The 17,384-nt window shown below is 42.6% G+C and overlaps 1 pseudogene; it reads left to right on the top strand.

Annotated features, from left to right (window-relative positions):
* The first annotated feature begins 9,783 nt into the window (after positions 1 to 9,783).
* LOC130834007 (anaphase-promoting complex subunit 15-like) lies at positions 9,784 to 10,433 on the top strand (annotated as a pseudogene).
* Positions 10,434 to 17,384: the final 6,951 nt, after the last annotated feature.

The following is a 17,384-nucleotide window of genomic DNA, read 5'->3' as shown; positions in this document are numbered from 1 at the left end:
CGAAGTCAATCAGGCCAGCCTTAGTAGATGGCGTTTTTCATTATAATGTTGTGGGCTTTGCTGAGGAATCTTTTTTTCTAAGTTACAGCAAGTTGATTTAGCCAGCACTGCATCTAATTTAGGTTTTGTTGCTAATTATCTTTGGGCTGCACGAAAAGTGTCTTCTGAGCAATGATTACATTGCCTTTCCTTAAAAGCAAACTTTCTGAATTATTGTCTGATTTAACCTTCTAAAATCTAGTTTCCCCCAGTTTCACTGGTAGCTAAATATGCTCAAGGGAACCGATTTCAGCCTGTAGCCTGTCTGTGTTGTTGTCAGAAATGTGCGAGGATGGAGCAGATAAGGGCAAGAAAACAGTACAAGCAAAGTTTCTCCTCTAAGAGATCAGACTCTGTCTTGTTCTAAAAAAGGGCCCAGTGTCCAAACTTTGCTTCTAAGCTTCCTTTTTCTTATTGTTTGAAAATATCCATGAGTTAATTTTCTGTATCTTACAGAGCTGAAGTCTGTTGGATTTAACAGACGATTGCATACCAGCAACGCACCCACACGAAAATGTGCGCGCTGGGATTAACGGCCGAAACTTTAGCTACTATTCTCTCCCTTCAAGGGAAGCTGGAGTAAAGCAGGCCTCCTGCCACTTCATTATGTCAGAGGTTTGTGTCTCCCGTTAGTAAATCCACAGAGAGCAGGGACTTCCTGCCAGCCAAATGGTGTAGATGGAATAGATTCAAATATTTGAGACAGAACCTGCATTGTGTCTGGTCCTTTCACAAATGTTTTCTCTAGCAGAGAGTCCATGCGAATGCCTTGCTCTCTCCACAGCCTCCCTGTGCCTCTAGGAATTGCTTCTCTCCTATTTCTAGGCTTTCTCCGTCTCCTTCTCCAGCCGGAAGAAGATTTCTGAATTTTTTGCCAGAGACTCTACAAATCCTGGCACATAGTAGGTGTTCAGTCAGTAGTTTCTGAATAAATAAAAATACCAGATTATGACATACGTGACCTGTTTGCCAGAAGGCTGGAAATGATCAAAACTGCTTCTGCCCATGTGGATCTTGATAGCCAAGAATCCTGGGGCTGGAAACGTTTTGAAGCCCTTTCATTGCTGTGAGCTTGAAGAGATCTGTCAGTGATATGCTAACCATGTGAAGAGCTGCATGGCAGGCAATGGAGAGAGGGCAAGACATGCTTTACAAGGGCTAAAATGCATACTTTGTTTTGGGTAAACTAACTTTTGTTACTTAAAGTTGACTTCCATATCAGTGGTGTGGAGGAGTTGATGACGGAAGTAACTAGGTTCACTGAAAGTTCTCAGGGATGCTAACAGCCATGAAATACACACCCATTCGTGAAACACAACAACTTTGCTGACCGATAAACTAAAGAACTGGCAGAGCTTTTGGCAAAGGATCGAAAGTCAGCGTGTGGGAACTTGGACTGCAGTTTGGGAGTGGATCTTCTGAAACCATTTAATTCCACTAAACAATCCAACAAACCTACTCTCCTATTTTATAAAACACAAAGGAAATCATCTTTTGACACATCCTTTGAACACAGAGGATCTAATGTTCATCGTTAGTGCTAGTGTTATAAGAACAGCACAGTTTATCTGATCATTCGCAACATTAGAAATTGGTCAAAGGAGAGGATGCTTCTCCTGTCAACATGGTACCCCCACCGCCACTCCCCGGGCAGACGGTGTGTGTGCCCTGACTGCTATGCTCCAGGCCAGGTAAGGAGACCTAGTTTGGCCTGATATCCACACGAACTAGAGAGAAAAAACAAAGATAATTTCCTCTTCTGCCTTTAATTCGTAGGTCTTACTGAGCCAGAAGAGCCTCAGGACTCTGGAGAGGATCATTTTGCATCTCCACACCAGGATTTTACAAATTACTACCTCATAGGGTTGGGAGGATTAAATGAGGTATTCCACGTATAATTCTTAGAACAGTATCTGGCACACGTAAAGACAATAAATTCTCCTTCTCGCTTCCTCCCCCTCACCCTTCCCCTCCTCTTCCTCTCCGCCTTCCTCTCCCTCACCCTTCCCCTCCTCCTCCTCTCTCGCCTTCCTCTCCCTCACCCTTCCCCTCCTCCTCCTCTCTCGCCTTCCTCTCCCTCACCCTTCCCCTCCTCTTCCTCTCCGCCTCCCTTTCACCATCCCTCGCTCCTCTTCCTCCCCCTCCTCCTCATGATTACTTTTATCATCAGCATCGTCATCTCAGGTCCTAGCAGGTCTGAAACCTCCACCGCTGCTGGAACCTCTCCTGAAGGAAAGGACGTATTAACTCTCTATTAAGCTCTTCTAGAGAAACTAGCATTTAATGAGCACCAACTGTGTTACAGGTAGAAAGGCTTTACACATGACTCTTTTATTCCTTGCCATAACACTAAAAAAGTGATGATGATTACTCACATTTTCAAAATGAGGAAACAGACATGACCAAGTCAGGTGAAGCCCACAGTTCCCTGGCAAATGGCTGGCTTGGACTTGGAAAGGTCTATTCAGTACCCATTTCTCATCACCCACATGTGAGGTGTATAGATCATAGAACCCTGCCATTTAGGTGGAGTCTCTTCTGCACTTTCCCAGGCCACTGCCTGCCTAGTGTGTATCCTCCGCAGAGCTGTCTTGACCTGACAAAGCACCTTTCTGAAATCACACGTAGGCTTTCTCTGGACTCTCAGAGGCCCTGGGGATCTCAGATCTTAAGGTGCTGAAATTCAAGTAATCTGTGAACAGTTACCAAGGATGCATGCTTTGATTTCCAAAGTATTTATAAGAGGAAATCTTAAACTCAGTGTGTGATGTACTGAAATTGTACAGGTGAGATGCCTGAGATCTCAGGTTGGGGACTAGGGCAAGGTAAGGGAGGTACCCAGGACACAAAATTTAAGGAGACTTCATTCAAGCACAGGCGTGGCCTTCTGCAGTCTCAAGCGTCTCTCCTCGCCCTGGTCCCTGCCTGTCAGCAAACATTGAATAGCTCCAGGTACCTATGTGGGGACAAAAGGCAGTAGAAAAGTGGTTTGAGGCCAAATCCTAGAGAGCCTTCAGAGCTGTACCTGAGAGTCTGCATGTTACACCACTGGCCAGCATTTCTCCAAGTGTGGTGCTGGAATCATCTGTTCTTTTAACTTCAGAATTCTCAAAGTGACTAGAAAGGCCTTTTTGGCAGAGAATACATGTTAGCTTGGCTGAGTCCTTTGGAAACCTTCTTCCTTTTTGGGAAAGAGATAGATGAGATGATGTTGGTAAAAGTATCTAGTAAAGTCATTATGAGGTCTGTAGTTTTCTTTAACATATTTTAGCATATATACGTGATATTATGTGTGTACCACCTAGGTTAGGCTGTAATTCAGATGCTACCAGCATCCTAATCTGGAAGGTATAAACCAGTAACAGCCAAATGCAAGGCAAGATCATCGTTGGGTCTGGTTTTTAAAAGTCAACTGTAAAATATACTTTGGGGACAAATGTGGAATTCTGAGTACAGGCTGAGCATGAGAGGATATTAGGGATTACTGTTAGTTTTATTCAGTGTGATGGTGGTATTGTGATCATGGGAAAATGTATTAGGTTGTTAGAAATGCATCATAAAGTATTTAAGGGTGAAATATCATGATGTCTATAATTCACTGTAAAATACTTGAGCAAATATGATAAAATGTTAAGAATTATTAGGTCTAGGTGGTGAGTATATGGATGTTCTTATACTATTCTCTCTACTTTTCTGTATAAAAAAATGTTCATAATGAAAAGCTAAAAACAAAAAACTAATATGCAGCCCAGGGATGGTGTTTTTCTGGCTTTCAGAGGCAGCTTTTGCAGATGTTTCTGTTACCAGTATCTTGACCAACCATAACACTTTATAATTTGCCAACTAAACATGAGAAATGGGTTTTACTGGTAAAGACAAGGGCCTATGGAAAAACAGGATAAATGCTGGAAATTTTTTTTCTGGCAAAACGAAAGATATTCAAGATATGTGGGTTTTTTATTTTTTTTAATTTTTTTATTTAGTCTCACTGCACAGCTTGAGGGATCTTAGTTCCCTGACCAGTGATTGAACGCGTGCCCTCAGGAGTGAAAGCATGGAGTCTTAACCATTGGACCTCCAGGGAATGCCCAAGATATGTGATTTTTCTAAAAATATTCTCTCCCATTGTATAAGTAGGGTATACAAATCCCAAGAGGCCTACAGCCTGAACGTTTAGCAATGATGTCCTAGGCTAAATCCTTCAAGGGATCTCTTACCAAGAACACTGGAGGATTCTTGGTGCCTGACCCAATTCTCCCTTTGGAATCTTGGGTTTTTTTTTTTTTTTTAATACATTTATTTATTTGTTTGTTTGTTTGTTTGTTATAGGCTGCATTGGGACTTCGTTGCTGTGTGCAGGCTTTCTCTAGTTGCCACGAGTGGAGGCTACTCTTCGTTGCGGTGCTCAGGCTTCTCACTGAGGTGGCTTCTCTTATTGTGGAGCATGGGCTCTAGGCACATGGGCTTCAGTAGTTGCAGCATACAGGCTTAAGTAGTTGTGGCTCGTAGGCTCTAGAGCGCAGGTTCAGTGGTTGTGGCACATGGGCTTAGTTGCTCCATAGCATGTGGGATCTTCCTGGGCCAGGGATCAAACCCGTGTCCCCTGCATTGGCAGGCGGATTCTTTTTTTATTTTTTATTTTTTTTCCGAGTTTTTTTTTCTTTTATAAATTTATTTATTTATTTTATTTATTTATTGGCTGCATTGGGTTTTCATTGCTGCACACGGGCTTTCTCTAGTTGCTGAGAGCGGGGGCAACTCTTCATTGTGGTGTGTGGGCTCCTCGTAGTGGCTTCTCTTGTTGCAGAGCACAGACTCTAGGCGCGTGGACTTCAGTAGTTGCTGCACATGGGCTCTGTAGTTGTGGCTCACGGGCTCTAGAGCACAGGCTCAGTAGTTGTGGCACACAGGCTTAGTTGCTCTGTGGCATGTGGGATCTTCTCGGGGCAGGGCTCGAACCCGTGTCCCCTGCATTGGCAGGCGGATTCTTAACCACTGTGCCACCAGGGAAGTCCCGGAATCTTGGCTTTTACCTGAAGTGGAATTTTTTTGGCTGCTTGTATCACTAAAGAGAGCCTATAAGTTGCACGTGCCCAAATTGACTCGGGTTAGTTTGCATGAATAGGACTTGCACATAATAGATTTTCAATATTTGCTCATTACTTCCATTTCCCAGTTTTGAACTTTTTGCTGTTATAAATAATGTGGGATACATGCTGTCTCCTTAGCTGTCTTTACAAAGCGACAGTGGTCCACAACTCTCTTTAACTTACCATACACTCCACCTAAACTGATCATTCAACCACTAGCTAGATCTTCTAAATGCAACTTTCCTTCCTTTGAAATGAAACGGACATAATGTAAACACCAATGAACACCATGATGTCCTTGAATATCCAATCTCCCCATGATATCAAGGATGCATTTCATTTACCCTGTTATTGTTTCTTGTTTGTTTGTTTGTTTTGGCCACATCACTCGGTTTGTGGGATTGTAGTTCCCTGACCAGGAATCAAACCTGTCCCCCCTGAAGTGGAAGCACAGAGTCCTAACCACTGGACCACCAGGGAACTCTACTCTGTTATTGTTAAGTGTCTAAGAAAATCACACTGCGTTTTCCTTTACTGTCACACTCACAATACTTCTTTTTTTTTTTTTTTTTTCTCACAATACTTCTGACTCTACCTGTAGGGTGTCCTACAATTCAGTTCAGTTCTGACAAAATCGCCTGGAGTTCTTTAGCTCACAAGTTAAGGACTCAATCCCCCGAGACTGCCCCACTTCAGACTCCAGTTGAAAGTACTAAGTTGTCATCTGTATTTCTGAGCCACTGGCTATAAATCAGGGCTCCCATGACCCCCTCCTCAGGTTTAATAATTTGCTAGAATAGCTCACAGAAATCAAGAAGACATTTACATTTACTAGCTTATTATATAATAAAGGAAATAACAGATACAGATGAACATCCAGATGAAGAAATACACAGTGCGGAACAGAAGGGTCCAAATCATAAGAGCTCCTCTCCCCATGGAGCCGGGATGCACCACCCTCTTGGCACGTGTCTGTGAACCCGGAAGCTTCTGAAGCCCATCGTGCAGGGATTTTTATGGAGGCTTTGTCACATATGCATGATAGATATTAACTCAAGTTCTAGCCCCTCTCCCTTCCCTGGAGGAGGGGAATGGGGCCAAAAGTTCCAAGCTTCTAATCAGGGCTTGGTCTTTTGGTGACCAACCCCCATCCTGAATTTATCCAGGGGTCCACCATCTTTTGCCTCATTAGAGCAAAAGACACTTCTGTCATCCTGGAAATTCCAGATGGTTTAGGAGCTCTGAGTCAGGAACTGAGGTCAGAGACCAAATATTAAAACACAAGATGTTCCTGGCACCTATATTGCTTAGGAAATTACAATGGCTTTAGGAGCTCCGGCCAGGAGCCCGGCACAAAGACCAAAATATGTGTATATATTTCTTATTATATCACAACATCACAATAAGATAGGGAAAATATCATTACTTTAAAGCAGTAGTTATTAACACTGTCACGTCATCTGTGGAACTATATACATGTATTTATATACATGAACCAGAACCTGTAGCATTTCAAGTGTACATTGATAGCTCTTTTTGATATAAGTAAAATTCAATATTATATTGATATAAAATTAAAATACTGTAAATGATTTAATAGAGCCCTGTTTTTATTTCCCTTTCTACCCACTTGCATTCCACTATCCATTCTCCTGCTTATGTCTTCAACTCTTTTGGGGTTTTGCCCTTTTCACTTATCCTCCTGGCAGAACACTGACGATGGAGCAATCCAGTATACGTCTTGCACTCCTACACAAGGTCTGCAAGCAACCCCATCCCATCCAACGAGAGTGTAAAGGTCCTGTGGTCTGGCTGATCTCTATCAATTTGAGCGTGAATCCCAGGACCAAACTGGGAAGATTATAATTCCTTCCCCAGGGTACTTGGGAATGAGATTCAAAGAGTCTTGTCAGTTTCTTCATGAGTAAATATTTGAGCAAGAGTGCTATTTAAAATATTCAGTGATTGGAACGGTATGGGTGCTAGCCATTCAGAATGGATATGAACCATGTGACAGGAGGAGGAGCCTGGAGGCCCCTGTTGGCTTTTGTTGTTGCCATAGTTGCTGGATCTTGGGGAGGATCTGTTACCGAGTCCAAGCTTGTTCTGCTCGCCACACAACAGGCCAATAAATCGGGAGATGAGGTCTGGAGGCAAGAGACAGCAACTTTATCTGGAAAGCCAGGTGTCTGAGAAGATGGCAGACTAGCATCCCAGGTGTACCATCTTATCGGGGTCTGGATGCCAATTTCTTTTGTAGAACAGAGATGGGGAGGAGGTGAGGAAGTAAAGTAAAAAGGCCATACGTCTTGCAAAATATCTCCTGGTTTTGGCCATCCTCGGGGAGGGAATGTGTTAATTTCTTCTTTTCTGCAGCCATTCACAGGTGGGCAGGGGCAGGGTGTTTCCCTGTGGGTTGAACAAAGGCACTTTAGTTTAACATTCAGGCAGAGGGGCAGGGTTCCCCAAGGCAGGCCATTACGTTTGCCTATAGCTATCGATAGAACAAAAGTAATGGAAAGCACAGGTCAAAGTAAAAGAAACAGATCCAACACCGAGTCAGATTTTGTTCTCCCCTGTTGCAGATCTGGGAGTCCTAGGGAATAGTCTGCTTCAGGATTTTAAAATCTCTATGTGAAACTTGGGAGTTCTGAGCAACCATGCTTCCTGCCATGTTGTCTTATTGCCTCTGTAATAATTTACTTTAAAATACTTCCTTATAAACAGTGTAATGTACTTGTGTGTAAATTAACTTTAATCTACACTCTAGGGGCGGTTAGTTATCATTAGAGTTACCCTATTAGGAATTCACACTCCAGAGGTGGTTAGTTATCGTCTGAAGTGCCCTAATCAGGAATCCATACTCCCCAGGTGGCTACTTAAGCCTTTCAAGGATCTTTATTGAAATTTATACCAGAAGGTTCATTAATTAGCATAAGGGATGTTAGAAATATATTTTCGTTGGTGAAATGAATGGTGTCCCAGATATATAGCTGACTAGAAAGATTTCAGAGCCTTGTCACTCTTATGAGAATGAGGTACAAGAACACCTGACCAGAGAGGAAGTTACATGAAAGAAGGAATTTTTCTTGGCTTTACCTGCCATAGCTCTATACCCAGTGCTGAGAACAGTGCCTAACATATAGGAGACACTCAAAGATCCAATGTATGGTGAATAAGTTGCCAGAAAGCCCAGCATCTTATTACCTTCTCAGTCTAACTAAATTTTATATGATTTGTGTTGTCCACCTTTCCCCAGTGCCTTCTATTCAGATTTTGTTTTGTTTTTCTTTGTGGTTTTGTTTGTTTGTTTGTTATGCCATGTGGCTTATGGGATCTTATTTCCTTGACCAGGGATTGAACCTGGGCCCTTGGCAGTGAGAGTGTGGAGTCCTAACCACTGGACTGCCAGGGAATTCCCCAATTTTTTTAATAGTGTCTTTTATTTTCTTTATTCTTATTTTATTGAAGTGTAGTTGATTTACAATGTTGTGTGACTTTCTGGTGTACAGCAAAGTGATTCAGCTACATATATATTCTTTTTCAGATTCTTTTCCATTATAGTTTATTACAAGATATTGAATATAGTTCCCTGTACTGCACAGTAGGTCCTTGTTGATCTATTTTATATATAGTAGCTTTTATCTGCTAATCCCAAAGTCCTAATTTACGCCCCCCCCTTAAGTAATCATAAGTATGTTTTTTATGTCTGTGAGTCTTTCTGTTTTGTAAATAGCTTCATTTGTATCATTTGTTTAAGATTCCACATATAAGTGATATCATATATTTGTCTTTCTCTGTCTGGCTTACTTTGCTTAGTATTATAATCTCTAGGTCCATCTTCTATTCAGTTCTTGGGGGCATCTACTGACAGACCTGAATAGAAGGTTGGCTGATTCTGCTGTTTGGATATCGCTACACCCACTTCAGAGTGAACCTCTCATACGAGATGCTTTAGGCACGCTTCAGGACAGAGAGTGAGGATTCCTTAACCTTAAATGATCAGGTTATAACTTTGCCCACTTGCAAATAAAAGTTTACACATTTGGAAGAATTCAGACTAAGGCTTGCTTTCCTTGTAATCTACCACCTGATATCAAAGTTGGGCGGGGGAAGGGGCATGCTTAGCTTCTGCCTAGCCCAATCCATGACCAGCTGATATTTACTCAGAACCTGACAGTTGCTGAAGGACCAAAAAGGCTGAAGTCAGTTGGCAACACATGCGAAAGCTGTGCGATGGACACATACAATTTTTCATATTGGTGCCATATAAATGAAGGAGCCTCTATTTTAGGGAGGCGTCAGTGCCCTCCAGCTGTGTGGAGGATGAATCTGGCAGGCTCTCAAAGTTCATCATCAAGGGATCAGAATCGGGAGATTGGGTATTATTTACCAGGAAGACTTTGTAGAACAAGAGCGCTGGCCAAGGTTGTAGACTTGGGAACCAACATTTAAAGAACAGGAGGGAATTCCCTGGTTGTCCAGTGGTTAGGACTCCGTGCTTTCACTGCCAAGGGCCCAGGTTCTATCCCTGGTTGGGGAACTAAGATCCCACAAGCCGGGCACAGCAAAAAACCAGAAACAAAACAAAACAAAAAAACATATTAAAGAACAGGAGATCAAGAAGAAATCATAAAAGGTATTGACAGTCTAGATGAGTGTGGACTGTAGAAATCGAGAAAGAGGAGGCGGCGAGGAGAGGAAAAAATGCTACAAAGTGCATGGTGCAGAATTTGATCGAGACTTGTTTTCATCTTACTGTGATAGCTAATTTGTAAGGTCAGAACTGAAGAGTATCCTCTAGGTTTGACAATTAACAATTTTACTGAGAGTAGTTTTTAAAAATGTAGTGGGGGCTGGCTACTGCCTCCCGGTGCGATGAGGAAACTGAGGCTCAGAGAGGTTCAGTGACTTGGCCAAGGTCGAACAGCTATCTAGGAGCCGTGTCCACCTTGTTCCCCTCACTCTTGCCCTGTGTGACTGAGACACTGTGGTTTAACCTGGATTGACCCTGCGTGGAGGAGACAGAGCTGCAGCAGCAAGAACAGCAGCATCAGGCCTGGCTCCAGAGCGTTGCAGAGAAAGACAACAACCTGGTACCTATCGGCAAGCCGGCCTCAGAACACTACCATGACGAGGAAGAGGAAGATGAAGATGACGATGAGGACAGTGAAGAGGACTCAGGGTGATGTGGACATGCAGGATATGGAAGAGATGAATGACTACAAATCACCTGATGATGGAGAGGTCAGTGAGGTGGACATGGAAGGCAACGAACAGGATCAGGACCAGTGGATGATCTAGGCAGACAAGGCAGGGTGGTCTCAGGGAGATTCCAGGCCAGCCCAACCTATGCTGGAACCTGTGGAACCAGCTGATCACTGAACCCCCCCCTCCGCCCCCAGTGCCTGAAAGCTCACCCTCGGGTACCTCCTCAGCTGCTGCGAGGACCTGGTATCCTTGGCTCCTTCCAGGCCATCAGTCTGCCCTTGAATCCCCAGGGCCTGAGCCCACCCCACCTTTCTGGCCAGGACCTCACCCCTATGTTGCCAGATCTAGTCTCTTTCTAATTCTCTTGAATAAAGACACAGGACTGAAAAAAAAAAAATTGTAGTGGGTCGGATATCATTTTGAAGTAGAGACCGTATATGGGAGGTGAGAGGGTGGAACAAGCAACTACAGTTCATATTTTTAGACTTTTAGATGAAAATGGAATCAATACTTAGAAGGATGAAAAGACCTGATCATGTTCATGAACTGAAAAGAAAGAGCTAGTAGAGAGGGGGGATTGAAGACAGAGGAAGAAACGGATGCTGATGGGTCAAGATGTAAAGTAAAGGGTTGTTAATTTGAGTGAAAACTAAGTTGTCATTAAAAGAAAAAAAAAGGCACCCTAAAATACAGTAACTTAAGATAGAAGTTTCTTTCTCTGCCGTGTAACCGTCTGGCCAGTCTAGACAAGCATGAAGTTTTGCATCACAAAATCTCTCAGGAATCTACAGTCCGAACTGTTGCTTTGCCATCACTACATGTTGAAGTTGGGTCATTGACACAGCCTTGTTCAAGCTCATGGGGAAGGAAACCAAGGGCACTTTAGGTGGAAGCTGTCTGCCTTACCTCTGCTCATATTCTTTTTGTCAGGATTTAGTCATGGGATGACCATTCACTGTCAACATTTCTGTAATTCATTTAAAAATACTGTATTTCAGTACAGATAGTGTGATGTTATATACATGTGCCAACAGTGTAAGCTTGAATACTATAAAGGGTCAACTATCATACTTAAAAAAAAAAAAAAAAGCCCAGTTCCGTTGTCTTTGCCTAGCATTAGATCAGAAAGGGACATACTCCAGAGGTTGCTGTTGACACTGTTGTCTGCTATGAATACCTCTATAAAGACTTGCTAATTGGCATACTGACTGTAAAAATGGGTTTTGTATTGGCAAGGCGAGTGATTTGTTAAACATCAGGTTGAATGTTAGAACCAGTGAAATTAAAGGTACTCAAGGTATGAGGATTATCTGTAATAGGAGAGTTTCCTTATGCTTGCATGAACAGCAGGTTTGTTATGTGAAACACTTAGCAATGCCTTCTGAAGCTGGATTCCTAAGCTATTCTATGTTGAGCCACTAGGATTTCTAATTCCATCTTGATGACTAGAGGGCACAGAATTCTACTCCTGAAATGGTTTTGTATCTGTCTGGAGTCATCTTTCATTCAGCATGTCACCAAAGCACCTAAAAGGACAAAGAGAGCTGGAATTTCACCTGAGCTTATAGAACTGGTTATATTTACATTTCTTTGGTAGCTGCTGCTCCCCACCCAAAGGAATCCACTACTTGGATCCATCAAATATGTTTAGGTTAAGGAACTGGGTGTAGGGAGTGTGAAGTATGCTGGAAAAATGTGGTCTCCACCTGAGCTGCCATGTGCCTAAGTAAAAGTGGAAGAAAAAAAATCCATACATACATATATGGTCTTTTTTCCCTTTTTTAAAATTTTTAATTAAAAAAAATTTTTTTTTGGGCTGCATTGGATCTTTGTTGCTGCACGCAGTTTTCTTTAGTTGCAGAAAGCAGTGGCTACTCTTCATTGTGGTGTGTGGGCTTCTCATTGCGGTGGCTTCTCTTGTTGTGGAGCATGGGCTCTCAGCACAGGCTTCAGTAGTTGCAGCATGTGGGCTCAGTAGTTGTGGCTCCCAGGCTTAGTTGCGCCACGGCATGTGGGATTTTCCCGGACCAGGGATTGAACCCATGTCTCTTGCATTGGCAGGCGGACTCTTAACCACTGCACCACCAGGGAAGTCCCTTTCTCCCCTTTTTTAAAGGACACCCAAGACTCTGCGATAGTAAAAAACTTGGCTTGGCTAAGGAAGGAAAAGTGAGTGGGGATATAGATGAGTTTATAGATCAAGAGGCAAGAAATAGAAGGACTTTACTCTCTAGAGCCTCAGATTGCTGGGAAATAGGAAGCCATGTTTGTTTGTTTGTTTATTTTACCTGCATTAATTAAGATATTGATTTGGCCAGTTTAGAAGAGACAAACTAGATAGAAGATTTCTTTCTCACATACAGGAAGTCTGGGTTGTTAGTCTATGGGGGTAAGTGGCATAGCAACATGAAGTCTTCTGCAGACCCAGGCCCTGTCCTCCTAGGATGGGGTCCTGGTATGCGTGGTGGAGGCTCGCTCCCCCCAACCATTGTGTCTGTGTCCCAGACCAAGGACAGGGCATAGGAAGAGTGAGACACGGGAGGCAAGCAGCTTCCTTAGGAGGATGCGATCCCTTCTGCTCACAGCTCCTTGGGCATAACTTAGTCACACAGCCAAACGGAGGTGTCTGTGATTCTGGGAGGTTACATGCCCAGCACCCACATGGTAGGAGTGAGGAGGGAGGAGCTTCTGTAAAAACAAAAATGAAACAACCCAGCAAAAGTCACTTGAAAAAATAATTTCAGTTAATTTACTAAGATACATAAAGGACTACAAAGTAGATTAAAACAAGTAATGAAATAAGGGAGAAAGGGAAGAGGAGGGAGAAAAAGGGAACCAGTAAGATTAGTAGTCAAAATAGTTACTTCAGGAAGGGAAGGGATGGGTTGTCCTTTTTTTTTTTTTTTTTTTCTTTTGGCTTCAAGCCAAAGCAATGTATCCAAACTGCTGATACACTTTTTTTTTTTTTTTTTGGCCATGCTGAGTGGCTTGTGGGACCTTAGTTCTCAGAGGAGGGATTGAACCCCGCCCCTGCAGTGAAAGTGCTGAGTCCTAATCACTGGACCACCAGGGAATTCCCCATGTTTTAAAATATATGCATATATATATGTATATATTTTCATCCATTAAATATTGTTTAGATTTTTCCCTGCCTTCTTAGAGATTTGATGGATAAAGTATTAACTGGTATTATAACTTGTATATTACAATAACTAATCCATCAAATTCAATTTTAATAATTGAGAGACTTTTGGATGTTAAAAAAAAGTTATTTGGAACACTGTAAATCAACTATGCTTTGATAAAATAAATTTTTTAAAAGTTATATGGTTAGCAAGTTAGATACAAATTACATGAAAGGTCAAAAAACGTGGTGTTTGTTATTCACTTTTCACATTTTGCTTATCCTTTCATTGCTCGTTTATAGGAAAGCATTTTACTAAATTCAAAATGAAAAACTGTTCAAAATACCAGACATGCATATGATTTCCTTATTGTGGAAAGTTACCAGCCAAAGCAGTTACATCCTAAAATGGTCTTACTGACGACAAGAACTTTAACTCAAAAACTGTAATCGTGAAGAAGATGAAGATGATGGTGGTAATCGTAGTAACTAACCTGTGCTCTTCTGAGCCCCTTATGGATGCTCAGCTTTTGATCTTCACAACAACCCTGAGGGAGATACGATTATCCACCTCCTTTTACAGGTCAGAGAACAGGAGTAAGTTGCCCAAGGTCACAAGTAGTAAAGGGAGGAAACAGGACTTGAACCCAGGCAGTTTGGCCCCAGAACTCATGCTTTTAACACCATACCGCACAGCCTCTCCAGTTTGATGAGATGAGGGATGCTGCAATGCTTTAGAACCTAGAAAGTGCTACAGTAAATGTAAGATACTTCTACTTAAAAAAAAAGAAATCATTATTTGGTTGTATTTTTGTTGGATGACAATCTACAGATTGGGGAAGCTTTCATCAGATTTCTAGTTCTCTTCCAGCTTTAAGATCCTATCATCTCAGGACTTCCCTGGTGGCACAGTGGTTAAGAATCCGCCTGCCAATGCAGCGGCCGTGGGTTCAAGCCCTGGGCCGGGAAGATCCCACATGCCGCGGAGCAACTAAGCCTGTGTCCCACAACTACTGAGCCTGTGCTCTAGAGCCCGTGAGCCACAACTACTGAGTCCGTGTGCTGCAACTACTGAAGCTCATGTGCCTACAACCCATGCGTCTCAACAAGAGAAGCCACCATAATGAGAAGCCCATGCACCGCAACGTAGAGTAGCCCCTGTTCACAAGTAGAGAAAGCCTGTGCACAGTAATGAAGGCCCAACACAGCCAATAAATAAATAATTTTATTTAAAAAATATTTATACAAAAAGTTTTAGAAAAAGATCCTATCATTCCATCTTTCAGTAAGATGTTCTCTCTTTTCACACGTACTTTCTTTAGATGTCAAGTCAATCAGAGAATGAGGTCATCACACTGCCGTTGATTCTGCTCACCATGGCAGTGTCAACAAGCAGATGAGGAACCTCAAATAAAGGTGCAAAACCTGCTATGACTGCATATTTTAGAGGATTTTTCAGAAGTATCTTACATGTGGTGTAGCAGGAATCTCAGCCTAAATCTAAGCTGGGTCTGCTGCTGGGGTTCAAGCATGTCTGGGCATGTCTGGCAAACTGGTGCGGCAGGGCTGGAAGAAACCTGCTGACCTGGGGGCTGAGACTGCTTCCCTGAATAGGACTCATGTTCGTGGAAGAGAGAATTAGACAGAGAAGCCCTATAGGGAAAACTTAGTCATTGGATGGGGAGTCATAAATACAGCTTGGGGTAGCTGTTACTCAAATCTGTCGCCAATCTAGGCCCATGAAAGCATGTCTGGGTCTCTAGGAGAGACAGAGCTCTGAGTAAAAACATAAAGAGCCGTTTCCCTGAAAAACATGTATGATATTGGGCCGAGCCGTCAGCTCCGGGGTTCCCCTAAAAGAGGTCAACACAGTGATCTCCATTTCTTCAGGCTACACATGGCTTTGGCTGTTTTGTTTGTATCATAGATCCTGGGAGGAGCAGAGCAGGGAAGGGGGCCCCTGCGTGAGCAGGATGTGAGCAGATGAGAGATTCCCCCCCACCCCAGGGGCTCCCAGAAAACTGGCGATGACCTGCCTACATTAGTAGGCTTGGTAGGTGGAAGCACCAGTGAAATTCAAGTTATTGTTGCTAATTTGACCCATTAGTACTGTGGCTGATGAGTTTGAATACTATTCCTAATCAAATAGCTCTTATGCAGTGGTGTATTATTGGGTAACTTATAATTATGCATTGACTCACACACTCTCCAAGCAGGAAGGAGGGAACTAGAACAGTGATTCTCAGTCTCTGAAGGATCAGTTTTTTACTTTCTAGTGGACTGAGGCTTTTGAAAAACACAATGAACGTGAATTAGAATAATAGGATGAAAAATAAATGGATGACGTAAAAAAAGAGACGCCTCCATTTTTTATCATTAGGTTCGGCAGATGTAAAATTACTCTGCCGTGTTTTTTATAAAAGTTTCTGAAAGCTAATTTCAGCATGTATCTAGCTGCAGGCTGGTAGTGAACAGGGGGTGGATGGGCACTCATCTGCAGACCACACTGCTTGTATTTCATCCAACCTCTCGCCTGATGCCACCTGAAAAAATTCCATTGCCCAGAGGTCCTGCCTTTAGTCAGACACTTCACTGAATGTGATAATGACATTGTGACATTGCAGTTATTGTAGGAGAGTGGCCTTGTTCTAAGGAGATGCGTGCAGAGTAATGTCTGCAACTAAACCAAGAGGGAGGGAGAGAAAGGGAGAGGGAAGAGGGAAAGGGAGGGGACACAGGGAGAGGATCAGAGACAGAGGGACACAGACTGCGCAAATGTGGCTAAATGTTAGCAATTGATGAAAACAGATGAATCTAGGCAGGTGTACAGGTGTTTATTATCCAATTCTTTCAGATTTTCAGAAAACGTGCAATTAGAAAAGAAAACAAAACTTCTCCAGTGATGGGAAACCCACTTTTCTCCAAAAAGCCAGTTCTAAGGTAGCTTGTTTTTGTCTTCAAGTTTAAATACCGCAGTTGGAGCATTCATTTGTGGTTTTGATACCTGCCATTTCCAGGTATCTATTTATTTATTTGGTTGCACTGTGTCCAGGCAGTATTTATTTGGTTGCACTGGGTCTTAGTTGCAGCAGGCAGGCTTCTTAGTTGCAGCTCGAGGGCTCCTTAGTTGTGGCATGCACGTGGGATCTAGTTCCCAGACCAGGGATCAAATCCTGGCCCCCTGCATTGGGAGCACGGAGTCTTAACCACTGCACCACCAGGGAAGTCCCTCTCCATTCAACTTTCACTCTTTTCACACTTTTCTCCATATTGCCTATGACATTAGTTACCCTTACAACATAACTTTAATCATATCAAACCTTTGAAAAATTTTTGCTAAATACACACACACACACAAACACTGAGGTATATAAGTGTACCTGTCATCTTTCAGTCAACCTTTTTATTCAACTTTATAGTCTCATCTTGAACTCTTTTTCAGCTTTTTAGCTTCATTTTCTCATGGTTAAGTAACAGTCACAAATTAAATTTTCATGCTTTTACCATGTTATTGCTTTTCAGTCCTTAGAATTCGCCCTCACACAGAATTCTAGTCTATTCGCTCTTCAAGATCCAGCTCAAATGACTTAATATAGTATATCTTATGTACACAACAATTCAAATCCTACATCCTTCATGAAGTTTTCCTTAAATAACTCAGCCCAAATCTCTAGGGCTTAATACAGTGCTTGACACATACATTTAATACACACTTTTCAGCTAAACTCTCTCATAGGTCCTTTTTTTTTCCTTCTTTTTTTTGGCTTCCCTTCATGGCATGTTGGATCTTGGTTCCCAGACCAGGAATCAAGCCCTCTGCAGTGGAAGTGTGGAGCCTAACCCCTGGATTGCCAGGAAAGTCCCTCTCATAGTTCTTAATTGACAACGCAGAAGGATGATAATACCTTCCTAGTCTATCT

Source organism: Hippopotamus amphibius, chromosome 12 (assembly GCF_030028045.1).
Source record: "Hippopotamus amphibius kiboko isolate mHipAmp2 chromosome 12, mHipAmp2.hap2, whole genome shotgun sequence".
In the NCBI taxonomy this organism is placed as follows: domain Eukaryota; kingdom Metazoa; phylum Chordata; class Mammalia; order Artiodactyla; family Hippopotamidae; genus Hippopotamus; species Hippopotamus amphibius.
Note: the sequence above shows the minus strand (reverse complement) of the source record. Positions and strands in the feature narration are given on the sequence as shown.